The 16,313-nt window shown below is 31.8% G+C and overlaps 1 protein-coding gene across 19 annotated transcripts in view; it reads right to left on the bottom strand.

The window, feature by feature from the left end:
• The window catches only part of BAZ2B (bromodomain adjacent to zinc finger domain 2B), a 367,012-nt gene that overhangs the window by 181,131 nt on the left and 169,568 nt on the right, over positions 1 to 16,313 (bottom strand). The window lies entirely within an intron of this gene.

Raw genomic sequence — 16,313 nt, 5'->3', positions numbered from 1 at the left:
CATTTTAAATTCCTATTTCAAAAAGAAAATATTTACCAGTGAGCATTTAGAAAAATATAGCCCTAGCTGGTGTAGTTCAGTGAATTGAGTCCCAGCCTGTCAATGAAAGGGTTTTAGGTTTGATGTCCAGTCAGGGCACATGCCTGGGCTGTGGGTCAGTCCCCAGTAAGGGGCACGTGAGAGGCAACCACACATTGATGTTTCTTTCCATCTCTTTCTTACTCCCTTCCCCTCTATAAAATTATATATATGTAAAATTAAATAGATACATTTAGCTTGAAAACTAAGTTTTCTTGTCCTTAGTTTTGTTCCACAAACTGCTGTTTTTTCACTCTTTAAAATTTCTAGTATAGTTGAATGAGGGCTGACTTAAATTAATTAAGGGTATAAAACAAATACACACTCTATCAAAAGGATAAACTAATTCACTACTTCAAAAATATTTAGATTATTTTTTAATCTACAAAATTGCATTTATCTTAAATATTCTATATATATTAATGCCATTCACCTATGTCCTATTATGAACATATCTGCTTTGACTGTATTGCAAAGAGCTCTTAAAAGCCCTTTATGACAGTATAACCATATCAAGGCATTATTATTATACTACTTTAATCAGATTTATATTTACTCTTTTGCAAAATGAAATTCTAATATACTTAAAAAACAAAACAAAATGATGATAAAATCAGTAATTAAAACAATACCCAAGTAGATAAATAACAAGACTACAGAATCTCAGAACAGGTCTCATTATAAACTTAGTATGTATCATTTGAAAGGAGTATTTTTCAATACTGAACAACATTAATGCAAGTCACTAATCACAACCTGTACTACAATGACACATGAAATAGCAAATTTTCAGAAAACTATGACTAAGGAGTTACTTCAAGTTGGATTTCTTGGTCAGATTAAATAATTCAAATGTGTAGAGTTACCTGGAATGCTAAACATAGCCCTTTATTTCCTTTATAGAAAACTTAAGATATTAATTGCTACTAAATAGGTAGTTTTAACTATGTAATTCAAATACAAAAAACCCCACAAAATTTTAAATTAGAATATTATTTCAAATATCCATGGCCATCTTGGTTTCCCATGATGTGTCAAATGTATGGAATAGAATAAAAAAAATAGAGGTAAAGAAAATAAATTTAAAATTTTGTTTCACTCAAGGTAGCTAGCTCATCAGCAAGTTTTAGTATTTAGAGTTTTACAATTTAAAGAGCAGGGGGGGAAAACAGTGTCATATATATGATAACAAGAATCCCACTGAGCTGACATATAAGAAAAAGGCATCTTTCCCTCCTCTAGGATATATTTCAACCCCATCAGTTGTCTCAACGAGGCACTCTTTTGTAGGGCACACTTGGCACAACAAACTATACGTTGGTAGCTCTGTAAAGGCAAAAAATTTTGGAAAGGATCCCCCTTTCCGAAAGTGAGACCCTTTGTGAGACCCTAGCAAGTCTAAGATCTCACAAAGGAGATTAAGAAATTCATGCAAAATGAAGAAGGAGGGACAGGAAGCTCTTCATTGCAATACATAAGCTCTATATGGTTATTTATATCCCATCTTATTCCAAAATAATTTTAGGATGACTTACAGAAATATGAGTAGTACAACAGAATGCTTTCAAAAATATAAATTAATATAAATAAAGGGAAAGTAAGAGAAGGCAAGAAAGATGAAACACAAGATAAATATGGAACACAGAACATCTATAATAAAGCTTTGCACAATTGTAAGATGTAGGTGGTACAGCTCTGAGCTTTCTAGCAATCAAAGTGGGAAACAAGATCAAATTAGAAAATACTTTTGATATGATGTATTTTGTAAAATACATCAAGTATCAAAGCTCTTCCTAGTACTCAAAATAGAGGGGAATTTCGTGTATACTTTTCAATAATGCAACATTAGACAATACAATAATTTTCTCAATAGCATTTTATAAAAATGAAATAACAAACGTTACATGACAGTTTCTTTTAACATTTCCTCAGCACAAGTCGGGGCCATAACATTATGTAAGGTTACCCATAAAATAAACCGTTTTGCTAGGGAGACGTATGCAATTTGTCTAATCAGGGTCTTTAAACAAAAATAACAATCTCTAGGATCTTATTAAATGCATCATTTATTTTCATATTCCAAATTCATATTTCATTTTCTAAATGCAGGTTCTTCTGCTGGATAAGTAAAATGGGCATGTAAGTGATAACCGGCTCTAGGTTGGGTGAAGGAGAGAGGACACTGCTGCGTAGGTCCAGACTAGAATGGGACCTCTCTTTTTAATTTAAAACAGCTCCTCTTTTACTTGTTGGTGACCTTCTATGATCCTGCTAAATTCAACAGCTTGGGAGCCCAATATATGATGATTTCTATTCCTTCTCAGCTTGGTATTTCTAACTAACTAGATAAATCTGACTTAGAGTTTCTAGATTCCTATATTCTCATTCAGTCTGCACCAATTTAGATTCATTTTAGAGCATGAATGTTTGCATGCTTTTACAGCATTTACTTCTTACGTTAATAAAGAAGGGGGAGGATGGTGACATTAATATAAAGGTAATTTCCCATCTCCTATTGTATTATACAAGAAAAATCAAAGTCCACAATGGTAGTATCTCAATACACCATGTATCTGGACTGAATACTACTAAAATTTAATAATGATAAAATTTTATTTTCATGTGAGATAAATAGGTCACAGCAAATCATATCTTCTATTACAGCTGGGTTGGTCTCTTCCTTGTCTCCCAAAGATGCCAAGTATACATTCTCCCACCTCCCAAATTATGTTTATGTTGTTTCTCATTGCTTCCCCACCTCATTATCAGTTTAGATCTCATCACTTTCTGGATGTTCCTCTACTTTCACAGCTCACTATCTGGGCCCATAAAACCTCCTTCTCTACATGACTTAGCTCCATAGTACAACTTAATCATTTTAGGGATCTCCTCTACTAGATTTTAAAGTCCCTTGTTTTCTATTAACCACTGTGAAGAATAAAATGCAAAGACTTTAAGTACAAATTAACTCAATATGATGTGTTAGTAAACATACATATTTATAACAGTTCATATTTTCCCAAAATGAGCAAGATATTTACTAGGATTGGATCAAGTAAGCAAGAAGGCCAATTTTTACCATACAGATCATTTCTCAATGGTTTATCATCAACCCACAGTAAATAAAACCTTGGGCTTTTCTATTTTCAAGTTTGTCAAAAGAACTTCAGTTGTGAGGATAACTTTTGAGAACACTACCAAAAACTAAAAATACTTTATAAATTATTTTCAGACCTCAAAATAATTAAAACTAAATGACAATTGTTTGATCCATAATTGAACTCATATAAATAACCCAAAGAATCATGTAGTCTCTTAGTAAACAAATTCTTCCAAAGCATCCACTGAGAGTTGTTATTTCTGAATTTCCTATTTTATGAAAATTAAAAACTATTTATAGTAATCTTAACATACAATTTTTGCTATTGCAAAAGGTAACAGTATTTGCATTTGTCATAATACACTTGCTCAACATTTTTCTTGCAATAAGAAAACCACTGCTGACATTTAAAAATACGTTAGAAAGCATATGCTTAAGAAGTTCATATTAACATGATCTGAAATGAATCAAGATATTTTGTTTATTTTAAAAGTTATAGGATAATTAAATGATAACATTGTTAACCACCTTATCATTACTTCAGAGAACAACAGTAGGAAACACATCTGTAATATAAATTGAAAAGCTTTTGGACTAGTTTAACAACAAAAGAGAAAAATATAATGCAATTTTCTTTTTCTTCCTAAAAGACAAATTGAAAAGAGTAAACCAAAAAGAGCTACAAATACATATTTTTTCATTTATTTCAACATAATAGATACACACAGAGCCTGTGAGAAACAATATTCACTTTGCTGCAGAAGAACAGACATTGCATAACAATGAGATTTGCTAATGAAATCAACCATCAGCCTGGAATACATATGTATTAAACCAAGACCTCAGTGTCATTTTCTTTTTGCATCGTTTGTTCTTTCTTTCATTTTTTCTTGACCTTGTCAGTATTTTTGTCCCTTATATTTTGGAACTTTGGTGAAACAAAATCAAGACTATAATGGTATAGTGGACTGCTTTTTATTCATAACATTTATTTTTAATGTAAATCCCAACTGTTCTGCTTCTATAAGCACTATTAATGTACCTTCAGGGGGAAAAAGAAATCAATGGATGCTACCAGAAGAAACAAAGGAAGTTTGTTTCTACACAAAATTTTTGGGTCAGGTCCGAAAAAAACTTAATATTTGATGTGAATTTCACATGAAAACTCTTACAGTAATGCTAGGGCTTACTTAATATATAATAAGAAAACAATATATTTTAATTATAATTCCTCTAGCAATTTCTACTACTGATGAGTGAATAATATAGGGTGGATATAACTATCAACATGAAAATTATTCTGATATTTTTTATATAATAATCAAATCCCCCCCCATGCTCTACTCTCCTGGTCTACAAAGTTAATTACCAGTTTCCATTTATCAAAAATAAGCAATTCTGAGAATTTTATTAAAGATTTCTGATTTTAATTTATGATTTAGTTTTAATTTTCTATGTAAGACTAAAAGACTATGAAAGTAATATTATACATCTTAAAGAAAAGTATTAATGTCCTTCAGAAATTATTTAAATTTTTTACTATAAGCCATCTAACTAAATGTCTCCATGTCCTAGTGGTTATTTGCTTACACAAAATAGGCTTTGAATCATATGTGCTACAGATAAAATTAACAGCTTAACCTGCTGTGGTATATATTTGCTACTAATTCATGAGAAAAAGAACAGCTTTTTTAACAAAGCAGTACTTATACCAACTGAAAGAGCATTAGCTAAACAAATTTGTTTCCTATTTTTATAATACGTTAATGTCTAACCTAAAACAATATCCTTCAAAATAACAAAAAGTCAATCAGTAGTGTAATCAGTAGTTCCGTTAAAAAAGTAAACCCAACAGATATTTCTTATTAAGCTTAAACTCTCTGAAAGTTGCCAGGCAGTCTAACAGTTCTCAAGAGTAACTAATTTTAAAATCTTGAAGGATGATTTTAAGCAAAGAACCATATAATCACAGACCAATCAATCATTAGTCCGCACACAAACTATTTCCTTAAAAAAAAAAAAAAAAGGCCAGGTATTTCTAATTAAAATGGCAAAATGTAAACCAGACTGTAGAGAGACAATCTAAAAATTGTCTATGGCAATACCAAAAAGCTACATTTTCTAGGTTAAAAAATGTAATACTAAAATGTGGTGATAGGCTTTGGAAAGTCATCCAGCTCCCTGCTACTCAAAGTGTGGTCTACAACCAGCAACATTTAAATTGCTTGCCAGATATGAAGAATCTCAATCTCCTACCCAGATCAACTGAATCAGAATCTTATGCACATAAAACTTGAAGAAGTCATGATCTAAAAAATTCTTCAGCCTACCTAACAATTTTTCTACCAATTTCAGTAACTTCTGACATTCTAACTCCTCAAAAATCCATATTAAAATGTAGAATATTCAGAGTATAAATGATTTATTTTTTACACATAAAGCCAATTACCTACCATTTGCTTAATTATTTGAAGTCGTATTTGTTAGGACTACTGATTTTAACTTTGTGGTAATACAAGAAATAAAAGAGCAGGAAGAGTATCTTTTTGTAAGATTGACAAATATGTAAATAAATGGATAAAACTGAAAAGCATTTACACTCTCTTAACAATTATTTCAAATTATATTAGCAGAAGAGTCCTTTTTTAAAAAAATCATGTGAAAACACCCAGTATATGAAAAAAATAAGTGAAGGGCTATTCTTTGGGGGAGGGCAAGCACCCAACAGTAGTCAAGTCATCTCAATGGAACCAATTTATATGATTCTTGTGAGTAGAGGATGAAAAACTCTGACTTAAGAGTTACTTAAAAGTCTAAAAATAAACTGAACAACTGTTATATTAATCATAAATAAACCTTACTATTCATCAGAGCAAGTCCTAAAGGTCACTACAGAGAAACCCACTATTTAAAATTTATCCTACAGCGTTTTAAATACTAGATAAAATTCCATATATTAAGCATCTTTTTCTATTTCAAATTGATCTTTCCTCAAACAGATCTAATTGGTGAAGTGGATTTTATTAATGTTACATTTAATTAAATCATTATAATCAATAGTATGCTTACCATAAGCAAGACATTATATGAGTGCAACAAGGGCAATAGAGATGAATTGACAAAGCACTCTACTTATCACCTTGGATGAGTAAGACATATGCATGGAATGTAAGTGCTGTGAAAGCAATATACAGTTGACCCCTGACCAAGGTTTTGAACTGCATGGGTCTACTTCTCACAATTTTTTTTCAATAAACTGTACTGTAAATGTATTTTCTCTTCCTTATAATTCTCTTAATAAGATTTTCTTTTCTCCAGCTTACTTTATTATAAGAATACACTATATAGTACACATAACATACAAAACATGTGTTTATTGACTATTTAGATTATCGGTAAGGTTTCCAGTTAACAGTAGGCAATTTGTAGTTAAGTTTTGGGGGGGTTCAAAATTTATATATGAATTTTTGACTGAGCAAGGGTTGGTGCCCCTAACCTCTGCATTGTAATATGGGGCCAAAATTAACTGAGGATGTCAGAAAAGGCTTCACTGAAAAGTGACATCTTAGTGGGCCTTGAAAAGTGTGTAGGATTTTGAAAGGCAAAAATGGCTATGTGGAGTAACCAAGAAAAAAGGCATCCCAAGTGGAGGAAAAACATGTGCTGAGGACCAGAGAATCAAAAGCATTGGGTGTATTCGGATAATAGCTTGAGGTAGCTTGCAAGCTCCTCAGGAATCAGTTGTTCTTTTTATAGTGCTAGCTATAAAACTATAAAACCTATAAAACTCAAGTGTTAATATGCCTGCATAGCATAATAAGATCATGAAATATCTATGCTTGAATGAATTAATCAATAAATGAATGTAATTTAGTCTGGCCAACATATAGGGCATACGTAGAAAACAAGAGAAGACACGGCTAAAATAAAGTTCAGGACCTTACTGAAGACAAGCTTGGATAGCATATTAAGGGGTTTAATTTAACATGGCAAACAATGGTAAACTACTTGCATTAGAAATACTGATCCACTAGTTTTAAACAAAATGGACTGGAGCAGAAAGAAACTTTCAATAAGGATCTTGCAATATTTGGTCTGTTGCAGTAGTTTAAGCAGGAGGTAAGGGTTCTGAATTAAGGTGGTAGACTCAGAGATATGGAGATAAACACAAATTTAATAGAGAAGATAATTCAAAAATGTTTTTACTTCTTGGCTAGTCAAAACACTGCCAGAAATTTTAAAAAATTATTGTGATGTGAAATTTGTTGGGATTCATAGCAAGTTCTATACAGAGTGCAAAAATTAAGAAAATCCCAAAGGCTGGCAAAAATGTACAACAAGAAATCTCCTACGCACTGGGGGTGTAAAGCGGCATAACCACTGTAAAAAGAAATAAAGCGTAAATAAGCACTAGTATAGTGTAAATAAGCACTATAGTAAAACCAAGGCTATATGTAGTCTGTATCAGAGCGATTCCACCTTTAGGTATATAACCCAGTCAAGTTTTTATACATATGCATAAGGTGTCATATACAAACATATAAATTACAGCACTATTTGTAAGTGAAATATGGGAAAATGAATTAAAAGATTGTGATATGTTTATGTAATAAACATAGATAACAGTATACAGCAGTTAAGATGAATAAACTAGAGCTACACATTGTTAACATGAATATGTTTAATATATAAACATAGTTATTTGAGGGAAGTAAAGATTTTGTTTATCTGTTTAGTTATTTTGTTTTAGATAGGACAATCCTAAATAAATCAAGAAAGAAGATGTATATGTTTTATAATAAATAAACTTCGTCTCTGCAGTATATAGAAAAGAATAAAAATCAAAAGGCATGTAAGTTTTAATGAGGTATAACAGTCTTTTGTTTGCTTTTACCAGGACTTATTTTATAACTGGAAATTTGTACCTTTTGACCACCACCACTCATTTTGCCCAAGCCCCACCACCCACTTATGAAAACCACCAATCTGTTCTTTGATCTATGAGTTCAGTTTTGTTTTGTTTTAAGATTCCATATATGAGTGATATATTATGATGTGTGTCTTTCTCTGTCTGACTTATTTCACTTAGCAATGTCCTCATGGTCCATCTATGTTGTTGCAAATGGCAGGATTTCTTTTTTATGGCTGTATAACATTCCACTGTGTGCAAATACACACATGCACACACACCACATTTTCTTTACCCATTCATCCATCAATGTACATAGGTTGTTCCATGTCTTGGGGATAGAAGAGAAAGACAAAATTTTAAACTTTTTAATTTGAAATAACTATATACTTATAGAAAGTTGAAAAATAGTACAGTGAGGTCCCATGTATTCATCACGCAGTTTCCACCAATGATTACACTTTACATAACTATAGTGCAATATAAAAACCAGGAAACTACAAAATGTATGTATAATTCTAAGTCATTTCATCACCTGTGCAAACTCATATAACCAACAAGGCAACAAAGATGCCAGTCCTTTAGTCACACCAGCTCCTCTCCTCCACCATCCCTCACCCAGATAATCAGATTTGTTGTCGATCTCTGTAACTTTATCTTTATAGAAATGGAATCATGGAGTGACATTTTGAGATTAGCTTTTTGTACTCAGCTTAATGCCCTTAAGATCTCTCTGACTGTTATATGGTTCAATAGTTGACATCTTTTATTGCTAAGTAGTACTGCATGGTGTGGACACATCATACTGTGTTTGGCCATTCACCTACTGTAAGACATGTTGATTGTTTCCAATTCAAATAAAGCCGCTGTACACAAACACATACAGTCATTTTGCTGGGATAAATGCCCAGGGGTGTAATTGTTGGGTTATGTAATATGTGTATGTTTGTTTAAGAAGCTGCTGAACTCTTTTCCAAAGTGGCTATACTATTTTGCATTCCCACCAGCAATATATGAGTTCAATTTCTCCACATCCTTGTCAGTATTTGATATTGTCAGTGTTGTTTAATTGTTCTGATAGTTCATTTTGGCATTTCTCTGATGGGTAGTGATGTTGAACATCTTTTTTTTAATGCTCAGCTTTAATGCTCATTGCATTTTTTTAATGCAATCATATGTAGATTGACATCTACATATCCTCTTTGGTGAAATGTTTCCTCGTGTCTTTTGCCCATATTTTAATTTGACTGTTGGCATTTTTACTTTTGAGTTTTGAGAGGTTTTATATATTCTAGATATGAGTGAGTCCTTTGACAGATATGCGGTTTTTAAGTATTTTCTCCTAGTACATACCTTTTCAATGTCTACACAGGGTCTTTTGCAAAGCAAAAGGTTTTAGTTTTTATAAAGTTCAACTTACTGATTTTTCTCTTTTATGGATTGTGTTATTTGTGTTATGTATAAGAAATCTTCACCAAGGTAGGTCCCATAGATTTTTCCCTTATGTTTTCTTCTAAAAGTTTTACAATTTGAAATTTTACATTTAAATATATAATCTAAACAGATTTTGGACTGGAAAGGGGGTAAACTGCTAGATCTGTTTATCATAAGGCTTCAACTACTTAGTAGAGCTAATTTCATCATTTATTTAGCGTCTGCAGAGAGTATGAAGTACTTAAGATGGATACTAGCTATAGGATATAGACAGTACAGGAAACACAATCACATATTTTTGTTTCATTTTTTAAGTGCTTTGACAGAATTATACATCAGTGTACCTGACTAGCCATGAAGAGCTTCAGTGTTCCTGGAGAAAATTATGACTGTTCTAAACCTTTAAGAATGGAGAAATTAAGCTACTCACAGAGGGATGGCTGTGTCAGGAAGTAATAATAATATTAAACAAAGGCAAAAGGACTATATACCCACTGTCTGCTTTAAGGAAGTTTAAATGGTTTTAACATTAGAAAGCACTAAGGGTGGATGATTTAGGCAAAATTTTAGAAACAGGCAGGAAACAGAGTGTAGAAGATTTCATTTGCCCTGTAAATGAGATTAAATTTTATTTGTAGTGATGGGAAGCTAGTAAAGGATTTTAAGCAGGACAATCACCTAGTTAGGTTTATGGTATCAATTAAATCATCACTAAGAGGATGATGAATTTAGACTAGCGGCAGAGTTCCAGTTAAGAGGCTACATAATGACAGGTGAGTCATGACTCAAACCTACATAAAAATGTAGGCATTATGAATCAAGAGCAAAAAGTGGATTTGAGAAATACTTAGGAAGAAAACTGTAGTCTTCAGTGAAAAAGCAGGCAGGGAGAGGTACTGGCTTAAGGAGAGCAGAGAAATTATGAAACAGCAATTTTGGAGAATCCTTTTACAGTATTAATTTATAGTTAACCTTTAGGACTGCATAACAGCATTTACCATAAGACGCTTATTAAAGAAGGATCAAATATGTGGGAGATTCATAAAACACATCAGCACATTAAAAGATGCACAGGAACCACTGTTAAACCAAACCAAATCTATTTAACACTAACCCAATGTTTTGCAAACTTATTTGACCATGGACCCTTTTTTCCATACAATACTCACACTGTACAATCAATGCTCTACAGAAACTACTTTGGGGCCTTCTGGTGTAGCAACAGCATGGGCTTTGGTTAAGCTTAGAGCATAAGCTTTTTTCAATCTCCTCTTAAAAATAAAAAGACAAATCTGAAATGTAGGTGTATGTGAAATTTTTGTGGCGTCCCCTGTTACTCACTCTCCTTTATCACTCACGCCACTCCAGCCTTCCTTAGTGTTCTTGGAACATACCAAGCACAATCTCCCTCAGTGCCTTGGCATTTGCTATATTCTCTGTAATACTCCTCATCCAGACATATGCATGACTTGCTCCCTCACTTCCTTGAGATCTCTGTTAAACTGTCATGTTATGAAAGAGGCCTTCACTGACCATTATATAACAAATACTAACTCCACAACCCTGGCACTCATAATCCTTAATTTGTTTTATCTTTCTTCACAGTGTTGATTACCATCCAGCATACTGAATATTAATTTATTAACTATTCTTTCATTCACAGAGTGTATATCCCATGAGTCTAGAGTCTGTTTTCTTAACTGCCTATCCTCAGTGCTTGCATGGACAAGGCACTCAATAATTAGTTGTTAAATAATTTAGTAACCATCATTTAACCTTTCATCTGAGTGTATTTACTTCATATTAAAGTAGATAATAAGTGAATATTGCTAGCTACATAGCAACATATCCATAGACAGCTATAGTATTCTCTTTTATGATATTGTGGTTAATATTTTCCTTGCCTACATTCTGTCCTACAAGTCTGATCAATTTTATCCTTAAAAAAACAAACACACAAACAAAAAAAAACCCTTACTTCAGGATTTCAGAAGCTTTCAGCTTCTAACCTTTCCATTTTTTCTCCTAATCCAAAACAACTGTAAAATTGTTTTGTAATTTTATCTTAAGAAAATGCACAAACATCATTTTGTATAATTGTTATTAAATACCTCTTTAACTGTTCTTCTTTAGACACTGATGTTTGAAAGGCTATATAACCTGAAGCACTAAATGTAATAACCTTGACTCTCTAGAGCAAAGGGTTGTTTTCTTCCATGATATACAGTGCTTCCTTTCTATAACTTTAGCAATTGTCAAACGCTTTAGTAGGTTTTAGGTGTATAATCCTTCTAACTTTAACTTTAGCCATGACTTACTACTTTTCATTGTAAGTCAGCTGTCCAAGTGAACATACTCCACATGATAATATAGAGGAATATAATATATTCCTCCAAAAATTGAAAAAAGTTCTCACTGACATATGCAACAATTTTTCAAAACAGCCCAGTATAAAAGCTACAAACCTTTAAATATTTTAATATAAAATGCAGTATTTCTAAAAGAAAGAGCTTTTTAAAATACTCAAATAGGTCAACACAAGATATATATTTGAATGGCCCTGATTTAAACAAAATATTGTTTAAATATATTCTTATTAAGAAATCAGGACATAGCTCATGCATATATATCTTTGCAACCCAGGTATAAACATTCCATTTAACAAAATTTTTTTTTATACAGCAGTGTAGTGATGACAGAATAAAATGAAAAACTTGAATTATTTTCAATAAAAATGTGTACAGTTGAACAGTAAATAAAAGTCTCTCAAATTATGTACTATCAATATGCAGCTGTCATGAATAAGTAGATATATTCTGTGATATTTTAAGTTTTATTCAGAGAGTAGTTTTTTACCTTCATTACTAAAGATATTTTATATATATAACAAGTAATAATCTAAGAGTCATCTAATGTTCTTCATGAACTATTTTAGTGACTTTGGTTAAATCAGTCTCTGAGAGTTGGTCTCTTCAACTGTAAAATGAATGGGTTTGTCTAGAAATTTTAACATATTTTCTAGCTTTAATAATATGTGATTCTAAGAAAATATTTTTAAGCTAAACTCCATTGTTTTTACTCTTAGAAACTGAGAAATATTTCTGATACCAAAAAATTCATGTTCCCTTAAAAGCTTACTGGCACTTCTTTGGAAACTAGATAATAAAACATATTTGTTTCTCTATAATGAAACACCTCAGTTTGTTCCGAAATACCAGTACTGTTTATCTACTTTAGGTGAATAAAAGCTCAATTTATTAGAGCATAAGAGAGTCCTGAATACTAGAAGGTCACAGCCTGTGTGCTGAGCTGCTAGCAAAACATCTATGATGCTCCAAAGCTGCCATTTTTCTTCCTTGACAAAGACTCCATCTGCCACTGAGCCATTTACAGCCTCCAAGTCAGAATATCAATGATTTCCAACCATTCTGTAAGCCTGCTTTCACCTTGACATCACCTCTGCAATACATCTGAAGCAGATGATACATATGTCCCCAACTATACGCATGAAGCCTGTGCTTTATTTCACCTGATAGGTATTTAAGCTGCCCTCTAATGTGCCATTTTTATTCATGCTGAGTTGCAAAAGAATTTTAAAGTGTATATATTTGCTATAATTCTTGTTGCTTTACTTACATGCTTTAAATCAGATACATTTGTAAAACTTTAAAACCTGAAAGAATGTACTAGGTAGTTTTCAATAATGACTTAGTGACTAAGACAACAAAACTATATCATACTGCCATTTAATACAATCGGCTACAAACTTCCTGCATATAAAACATTTTATTTCCTTAAAAATTGAACACAGTAAAGCAATGAAGAAGTGCTGATAAAAGTTCTAGTTTTGTACTTGAATCAGTGTTCTTAACATTTTAAACAAGTGAGACTCATTTACCCAGCAATAAAACCCAAAGTATTTTCAATTTTATTCTATTTCCCACTATTTATTTAGTAAAGTCTTAGAAATAGATGCAAACTACCAAGAACTATTAAAACCTCCTCTTCAATCATTTTAAAATAAAATCAGTAAAATCTTTGGCCATTAATATTTATAAAAATAGAAATAATACCTTATCTAAAATAGTTCTACTTTTATCTCAAAGTAATCCTCTACAAGATAAAGAATTAAAGCCTTTTAGATGCTAAACATTAAGGGCAATATAAACAAGTTTAAAACAAGATTCTTGGCCTCTTTTAGAGGAAATAAATGCACTCATGAAAAAGACCTAAAAAGACAAGGCACTATTTAGTGAGAGGAAGTATGTTACACAAGAAGGAATTCTGGATTACAGGTTAGGAGATGTAAGTCTAATTATATCTCTGCTCTGAACCTTCCAAGTTCTCATGTTAGTCATTTAACTCGAGTAAAACTGTCAAGTGAAACCTAAAGTCTCTTCCTGCTCTAGCACTCTTTGATAATAGGATATCACGAACCCAGATGTGAAATGATTCCAGACAGCAAACTGCCCCTAGATTTTCTAGTGGTACTTCCTTTAGTGGGCAGTACTGAGAAGAAAATCAGATTTGAGTCGACTTTTGAAGGATGTACAGTATTTGAACATATATATTCAAAAGTAGTAAAAGAAACTTCAAAAAAAGGGAATAGTGTAAACAAAGGTGTGGAAAAAGAAATCATGACTTCAGATAAGTCAATATGGCAATGTTATCCACAATGAAAAAAGAAAAAGAGGCAAGAAACTGGAGGCAGAGAAATGAGTAAGTAAGCTAGTGTAGTGATCTACAAATGATCTAAATAGGGTGGTGGTAGGAATGAAAGAAAACAAAGGATATACAAGGCACTGAAGCTAGATCACAGGCCCTTTGAAATTTTGATTATCTAGAGCCAAGGAACAAGAGCAATCCCAAATGATACCATGTTCATAGGTTCATAGTTTTATGTAGAAAATAATGATACTGTTAACAGAAATAGGCCTGAAATGTGATACTCTTCCTAAAACAACAGTAAAAATAGAACGCATTAAAAAGAAATAAAGTCGCCTAATTTTCAGAAAAGAGCACTGAACACTGGGTTAGGAATCCTACGCTGATGCTGCAGCCTCTGCCACAAACTGGCTGTGTAACATGGTGCTAGTCACTCTGAGGTTTGGTTTTCTAAAATGAGTACCAGACTTAATGTGACTGTACATTTCTTCTTTTTTATACATAACACAGCACCTTAATTTCTGAGCAAAGTTGTATATTCAGGTAATATTTTGAAATAGATTTAATCCTGACTGGTTGAAGAGTTAACATATTTTTGCATATGTGAAAAGTTGAGAAAAAAATAACTTCAACCCAAATAATAAGAATGATTATATTCAGTTAACAGGTACAAACCAAAACACAACTAACAAAAAACTAAACGCAAAAGCAGCAATTTCAGAATGAATCGTAAATTTCTGATACTGTAGTTGTCACTAGCTAATTCATTAAACACCTTTTACTAGGAACTAGGGGAAAACCAAAAGAGGATACAGTTGCCATATTGAAGCATATAATTTTTATTTGTAAGATAAGATGAATATAGCCCTAACCAGGTAGCTCAGTTGGTTAGAGCACCATTCCAATATGTCAAAGTTGTGAGTTCAACCTCCAGTTAGGGCATACATAAAAATCTCTCTCTCTCTCACTCTCTCTCTCTCTCTCTCCCCATCTTCCCCCCTCTCTAAAATCAATTTTAAAAAAGATGAATGTGAAACAATAAAAAAATTTCTTTTTGATGTAGACTAATCCACATACCAAGGACATCATTACTTAACATCATTTCAAAGGAGAGATGAATCCAAACACATAATGTAAAAAACATAATGAATATGAACTTGGTTAAAGGAGAAAATATTTGTAGAGTGTTTCTTTTAACCAGTGAGACTATAATCAAATTAAAATTTTGTTTATATTTCACAGTCATTTTTGCGCATAATTACTCATGATTTCAAAAGAAAAAAACCCTCATTTTTATTCTGATGTCATGATGCAAATTATATGGAGAATTTATAAAGTGTGTTTCTGGAAGAACGTGTCAAACAAATAAAAATATTTCTCTAAACATTAAATTAGAATTTAAATCATACTCTTTAATAACTTATTTTCCAAAAATTATTCTGAAATTAAGTAATAACTAATTTTTTCATTATATTAATTATATTTAATAAACATATAAAAAGGAAAGTTAACTTCTAGTAACTTACCTTATTTCTTCCATTCAGTATGCTTATAATAAATAATTAAAACAGCATATTAAGGCTTATTAGTCTTAATTTCTTAGTACTTATACTGAAAAAATTAATTATACTGAAAGATATAATTAAACTGTCAGGTGCTGCACATACTACAGTACGGTAAATTTTTATTCTTTGAAAAAAATACCTTTATGCACTCATGACTTTGATTTCTAAGATGACTTATGAAAATACACCTTTATTTTATTTGAAGAGTAAGATGACTCATAATAAACTTTATTTTGCCTAGTAAGTCCAATATTCTGTATGTAAAAATGATCACTTTATAGTACTTCAAATAAGACAAAGAAAATGGATTAGAAATAATTCATGTTATCTATGAAATGCAAGTACAAACTCAGATAAGAATGAGCCCAGCTCGCTATAAAATATGAATATTCTTTTTCTCTTTGTAGATGTTTCCTGCATGATTTTCTCTTCAGTCACTGTTCACAGGACTAGGAAGCTATAAACTTATGCAGGCTATTCTCTTTTCATTATTGCCATTTAACTAAACTAAAATCAATTCTTTTTTCACCTTTCCAAGTAAAATCCACAGGAAGAAATGGTC

The sequence above is a fragment of the Phyllostomus discolor genome, chromosome 4, assembly GCF_004126475.2.
Source record: "Phyllostomus discolor isolate MPI-MPIP mPhyDis1 chromosome 4, mPhyDis1.pri.v3, whole genome shotgun sequence".
In the NCBI taxonomy this organism is placed as follows: domain Eukaryota; kingdom Metazoa; phylum Chordata; class Mammalia; order Chiroptera; family Phyllostomidae; genus Phyllostomus; species Phyllostomus discolor.
Note: the sequence above shows the minus strand (reverse complement) of the source record. Positions and strands in the feature narration are given on the sequence as shown.